Source organism: Drosophila willistoni (genome assembly GCF_018902025.1).
Source record: "Drosophila willistoni isolate 14030-0811.24 chromosome XR unlocalized genomic scaffold, UCI_dwil_1.1 Seg41, whole genome shotgun sequence".
Lineage (NCBI taxonomy): Eukaryota > Metazoa > Arthropoda > Insecta > Diptera > Drosophilidae > Drosophila > Drosophila willistoni.
The window spans coordinates 2,312,501-2,319,233 of NW_025814058.1; positions in this window are offsets into that span (position 1 = coordinate 2,312,501).

Consider the following 6,733-nt stretch of genomic DNA (forward strand, 5'->3'; position numbering starts at 1 on the left):
GAAATTTAGTTAAAATTACAATTTGGCTTGAGAAACTAAAAAACAAGAAAGAAAAACAAAATATGATTTCCTCTTTGTTATATTATTTAAAACAATTTATTTCTGTTTTCTTTTGTTTAATGGTAACAAAAAACAAACGAAAATGTAAAAAAAACTAAAAAAAAAAACAAAAAAATGTAGCTTGAAAAGTGAAACAACATAACAAACAGGTAAAACAAAAAACAAAAAAAATTGAATTTTTAAATTAAAATTTGAAAAAAGAAAAACAAAGTAACGGAAATGAAGTTTCTAAAACTCGCGCGTGTGTGTATTAGTTCAATTGTATAAAGCTTATGTTAATGCCTTGACCACGCCCCTCCCCCACGCCTACCCCACATATATAAGCAGGCTCATCCTTTTACAATTACAAAATGAATAAATTAATTAATTACAAATTTTTTTTTTTGCCTAGCAATAAGCGAAACAAAAAAACAAATGTCTGTAAAAAAAATCAGAAGAATAAGAAGATGAAAAAATAGAAGACACAAAAGAAGGAGAAGCGAGAAGATGAATGAAGAAGAAAAGAAAGAAAGCAAAAAATACATTTTTGTACATACATATCGCGCCCATATTCATGTGAATTGGGCGTGGCCGTCGTTGTAGCAATGGATAAATAAATAAATATATATATATATATATATATATACACATACATAAATACATACATATATAGAAATATCTAAGAATAAATAATATTTTAAATTTCTAAGTAAATTATTTTTGCCTAACTTTAAGTAAATTAAATTTAAAAGCAAAATGCAAAACAAAAAAACAAACACAGAAAAATCCCCAATACACACACACACACACACACTTACATAAGTATACAATTAATTAAATTAAACAAGAAAAAAAACTATATCTATATACCACATATGTATATATATATATATACACACACGTATATATATATATAAACATATATATATATAAATTGTATAATTTATTAAACAAGCAGCGTAACTAAAAGTGAGACGAAAATGATGAAGAAAAATTGTAAAAAAAAATATTTAAACAAATTATATATATTATCTAAAATACAACAAGCAAAAGGAATATGTATATATATATATATACTTATATATATATATATATGTGTATATAAGTATATGTATATAAATATATATATATATATATATATCTTTAATTGGTCGAAAAGCAAAAGAACGTATCATTAAAAATTAAAACAAAAACAAACAAAAAAAAAAAAACTTACAAAAAAAAAAACAACAAACAAAAGTGAGAAAAAAAAGGATAAAAATACAAAAAGAAACATTTTCAAAAACAAACAACAAATCATAAAAGAAAATTTGTTTTTATTTCGAATTTTTGCGTTTATCCCTACGAATTGGCTTTACAGAACAAATTGGAATTGGTTGGTAACTCTTTTCCCCCCCACTCCCCCCGCACACCTCACCAATACACTACACAACATTACCAACTCTTGCCCCTTCCCCCCACAGATAACCACAAAATATAAATACATATATATATATATATAGAGAGAGAGAGAAGAAGGAAGAAAGAAGAAACAAAACTTCAATCGCATGAACTTACAAATAGGTTTCGACTTGGAAAACGATGAAAAACAAAACAAGTAGAGAAATGAAAAGAGAAAAGAAAAGAAAAGAAGAAGATTTGTTTTGATTTTATCCCATTTTTGTGCTGCAGTACCTAAAAAGCAAAAGAGAAGACAAGATATATATGTATATCCGTAATATATATATAAATATATATATCTTTGGTAGTTTAAAAAGAGAAAATCTTATTACTACTGAAATCCCCAACACACACACACACACACACACACATAGATACACATGCATTTGTGTATATAGTTAAATTTTCTTTAATTTTAATATGCTCCTCCCCCTTCCCACTCTCCCAACCTCCTTGCCTTGCCCACCGCCTTGAAATATATAATTTTATTCAGTTTTTTTCTTTTGGGTTTTTATTGCAACCATTCAATGAAAATGAAAATCTATCAAATAGAAAAAGTGCCTAGAAAAATCACAGTTTACAAGTCAAGTGGGACTAGTAGTGTGTGTGTTTTAGATGATAATGCCCCCATTATTCCCCTCAAAATTAGGATGCATCGTCACATACACCGCCGTCCACATGAATAGAACACGTCCGCCTGTCAAAAATGGCACCTGCTTTTAGTTTGTTCCTTGAAAGTGGAAAGTGAATGAATAACCAGACAGCCGGGGTTAACTTCGACCGCTTCAATGTTTTTATGAAGTTATTGACAAAAGTCACTGTTTTTGACCGATCGTTCCTATGGGAGCTATACGATATAGTAACCTGATCTTGATCAAATTTGGCACAGTCGTTTATAGGTGTAATAAACTTACCAATATTCACTACAATAGCTCAGAAAATAACAAAGTTAGTGAGAAAAGTCACTGTACGTGACTTTGCCGTTTGTATGGGACCTATATGGTATAGTGGTCCGATCCGGCTGAATCCGAGATATACAACCTGTGCACTATATACAAGCCTACATATAAAATTTCAGCTCTGTAGCTCCTACGGTCTAGAAGGAGTTAGAGCTGATCCAGACGGACGGACATGGCTATTTGAACTTGTCTCGTCGTGCTGATCAAGAATATATATACTTTATATGGTCGGAGATGCTTCTTTCTATGCGTTGGACACTTCTGACCAAAATTAATATAACAAGGGTACAAATATCAAGTGGAGAGGACCACAGAGAAGTAAGGAGATGTAACATAAGGATGCTAAATTTGGAAAAGAAATCGAAAGGAGTCGTCGTCTCATTCCAATGAAAGCACAAGCTCAAATTAGGAACAATTTCAGATTCTTTTTATTATCCGGCGAAGACTTATCACAATTCGTTGAGTTATATCAAAAGCTAATTATATAAAGAGGTTAAAACAACTTAAATTTGGCATCAAAGTTACAATCTTTAATTCATTCCCTCACATTGTCATTTTCTTAAATGGGGAAAACCAAAAATGTTAACCAAAAGGTCCTCATGGCTACTGATATTCCCTTTAGGATCTACAAAAAGGAATCTCATATTATAAAGCGTTTAAATCGATTGGAATGAACTTTATCTTAGAAGGGAATCAAATTTGTTTATTTACTTTTTGAAAGAGATTTTTCAAAAAAGACTTTTTGAATCGATTACAAAGTCAAGGTTTTCATTACATACGACTTGGCCGATAAAATCTATTGTCTACGACCAAAATATGGTATTATGATGGCCAACCTATTCCTTAAGACTTAAATATTCTATATTCAGACTTATTAATGTCTATTCTTATCTTGTTTTAGTATTGAAGAAAAGTATTGAATATTTGGGTGAGCTCTAACCCATTTTCGGTCGTTATACGACTTTTGAATGAGCAGATTGAGACATATTTAAAAAAAAAGTTAGAATATTTTTAAATCATTTTTCATAAATTTGCAAAGGCTTTTTTAGAAAAATGACTTATCGCTGAATAAGTTGACTTTTTGGTGCGTTAGAAAACTGTAGAGCTGAGATGTGTGTCCTTTTATCAAATCCTTAGTTAAAAAATTGTTTTTTTGCATACTTTAAAAGCGATCAGACATTAGATATATAAACTATATACAAGTTCTCTGGAATATACTTTTTGAACCCATTTTTGACATTTCTAGTAGAACTTGCAAACGTCTTAACAATCTTTAACAGGGCCGCAAAGAGAAAATCAGGGCCCGGGGGTAACCATGTTCGGGCCCCCTACTTCCCTTCAAATAAAGCCGCTATTTTCGACTGTGATGTTGGCGGGCCTTTCTGAAAACTGCGGGCCCGGGGGAAACCCCCTTCCCCCCTCTCGGTGGCCATGATCCTTAATTTTAAATATATAAAGAAGAAATTTTTAGCAGCAGAACAAACAAATGGCAAATTACGGGTTGTCCTACTTATGTGGACGGCAGTGTATTTAAGTATAATATATATAATAATCGTTAGGACCATAAGTGAATAATACCAATGTATACGATATCGAAAATGGAGTTGATTATGTTTAATATATTACATATAATATATTAATACCGTATACTTGTACAATTCACCGAATTTCGATTGGAAAAAAAAAACAAAAAATACATTTTTATAGGTGGATTATCAATCTCAAATGTAAATAAAACTACATATTTATATTAACTAGTGATCGAGAGAGAGAGAGGGAGAGAGAGAGACAGAGAGAAAGAGAAAGAGAAGGAAAGTGATTTAAACTTTAGTAATAATTTTGTTAAACCCTTCCCCCTCCCCCCGCCACTTCTATATATATACCAAATAACAATCCGATACAGTTTCAAACAAAAAATATCGGTAATAAATCCTAATACGTAATCCTAGCCCAAAGATATTTATTATAACTGGCGATATTTTCATTTAATTTGAATTACAATTAAATTTCGTCCGATTTACCATATTTATATTGCCGATATGTAATTGAAAAGTAAAAGTTATGAAAATTAAACTGAAATTCATAATTAAAAGGGAAGAATTATATAAGAATATTTTGTTTTTGTTGGGCCTATATACATAAAATAATAATAAATATTACATAATTCTAATTATACATACATAACACACACACACACACACACACACATGTGCACACACACACGCTATGTGTGTGTGTATATATATATCTATATACATATTATATATCCGAATTATATACACAATATATACATACATATATATATGTATAATGTATATTGATTAATTCAATAGAGTGCGAATATCTGAATCGTTTTATCCAAGTTCAATCTCTAGGGGTGCTAGACTGAGTTATATAAGAAGAAGCCGATGATCGATGACGATTATGATAATGAATGATTATGAATAAAGCCTAATCGTAAACTATTAACGTAAACGTAATTCAATTACCTTGCAAATGTATCAAATACACTAACTAATTTGCATCTTTACATAAATACATACATACATACATACATAGATACATGCATACATACTCGTATACAGTACAGATATATATATATATAAATATATATCTCTATATATACATATATCTATAGGTTATAGTATATAAACCTTAACACAAAATCCAATCCCAACTCCCCCTCCAAACATACATTACCATATTACTTACTTAATGCATAACGCGCGATCCGATGATATTTCAACTAAAAGTAAATTACGAAATGAATATACATACATATAGAAATATATATATATATTTACATATATAGATTTTAAGCAGGAAAAACAAACAAAAAACAATTGAAATATGAACAAATGAAATGAAAAACAATTTGAAATATTATGGCATATTTAATACGGTAATATACATATTCATACATATACACTTAATGAACACCCCCTCCCTCATCCCTCTCCCACTCCGCCATTCACCACACACACTCTTGATCCATTTACCCTTTAACATAAGTCTCAAAAAAACAAAAAACAAAAAACAAAATCAGTTGATGGAGTTATTGCCCGCATTGAATCTTCAATTCCGACTGCAACGTTGTATTTTTCTGCACAAGAAAATCAATAAACTGAATTGCAACATTTAAACAAACAAACAAAGAAACAAACATACAAACAAACACAACAAATAAAAGTTCGTTACATTGAAAACGCATTTGCATTTGGTTTTTGTTTCTTTTTCTAGTATCAATTCAAATTTGCCACCATTAAATTTGGCCAATTGGTAAATATATATAATCGAAAATCCACTAGCAGGTGGCTAATGGATTGAATGGGCCCAAAACGGAATCAAAGATGTCGGATGGAGAATCTTACTTCATGTGCTCAAATCTGTAGGAACGACTTTTTCCTTTAGCTTGACTTTTTTTAAGTAAAACTGCAATTCAATTGTCGTTTTTTGACTTTACAAGGAGCAGAATAGAAAATATCGAGCGGCTGCTTCACTGTCTCTATTCTAATCAAGAAAAGTGAGCCTTGAATAATGTCATTCAGTATTAAGATTTTTCACTAGATACGCAGTGGGCATAAAGGATTATCAATGTAAATGTTCAAAAAGTGTTCAAAACTGACTGATAATAAAAGACTCACGCACTTTGAATTAGATATTTAAAGCATCTGAATGTTTAAAAACTTTCAAATAGTTCTTTATCGCAGTTGCTGTAGTTTCCTTTGCTGGTGCTTAGTTTTTTAATTTTGTTAAAATCTTTCGTTTATTGACTTTTAAAAAATTTAACAACAAGCTGACCACATAAACGCCTATTGGATTGGTATTAACTTTGTGTTTCAGTCCATCGTTTTTATCTACAAATATTAAATATTTAAAACGTATAGCATACTTTTTGGGGCAAGTACATTTTTGGCTTGCATCTAAACTAGAAACATTTATATTTTAAACGGTTTTGAAATAAAAAAATTGAAAATCGTGTTACGTTGTGCAAGAAATTTGTTCAATGTCATTTAAATATGTTCTAAATTACTATGAAACTCTAATTTAACGCTTGGGATTCATCAAAATAGAGTCGCAGAAAAATAGATAATATCATCAGAAAATTGTGTTGGAGAAGTCCCCAAAAATGCTCAAAAACCTTTAACTGGTTGTAATTTTATAATTTTGCAAAAAGTTTACCAAATTATTGCCTAATAATTTGCAATTGCAATATGAATCATTACCTTAAAAAGTATTGACATTGGGTTTTGTTTTCTGTTTCTATTCGGAGTAAAATTTCAAATTTGCCGCCA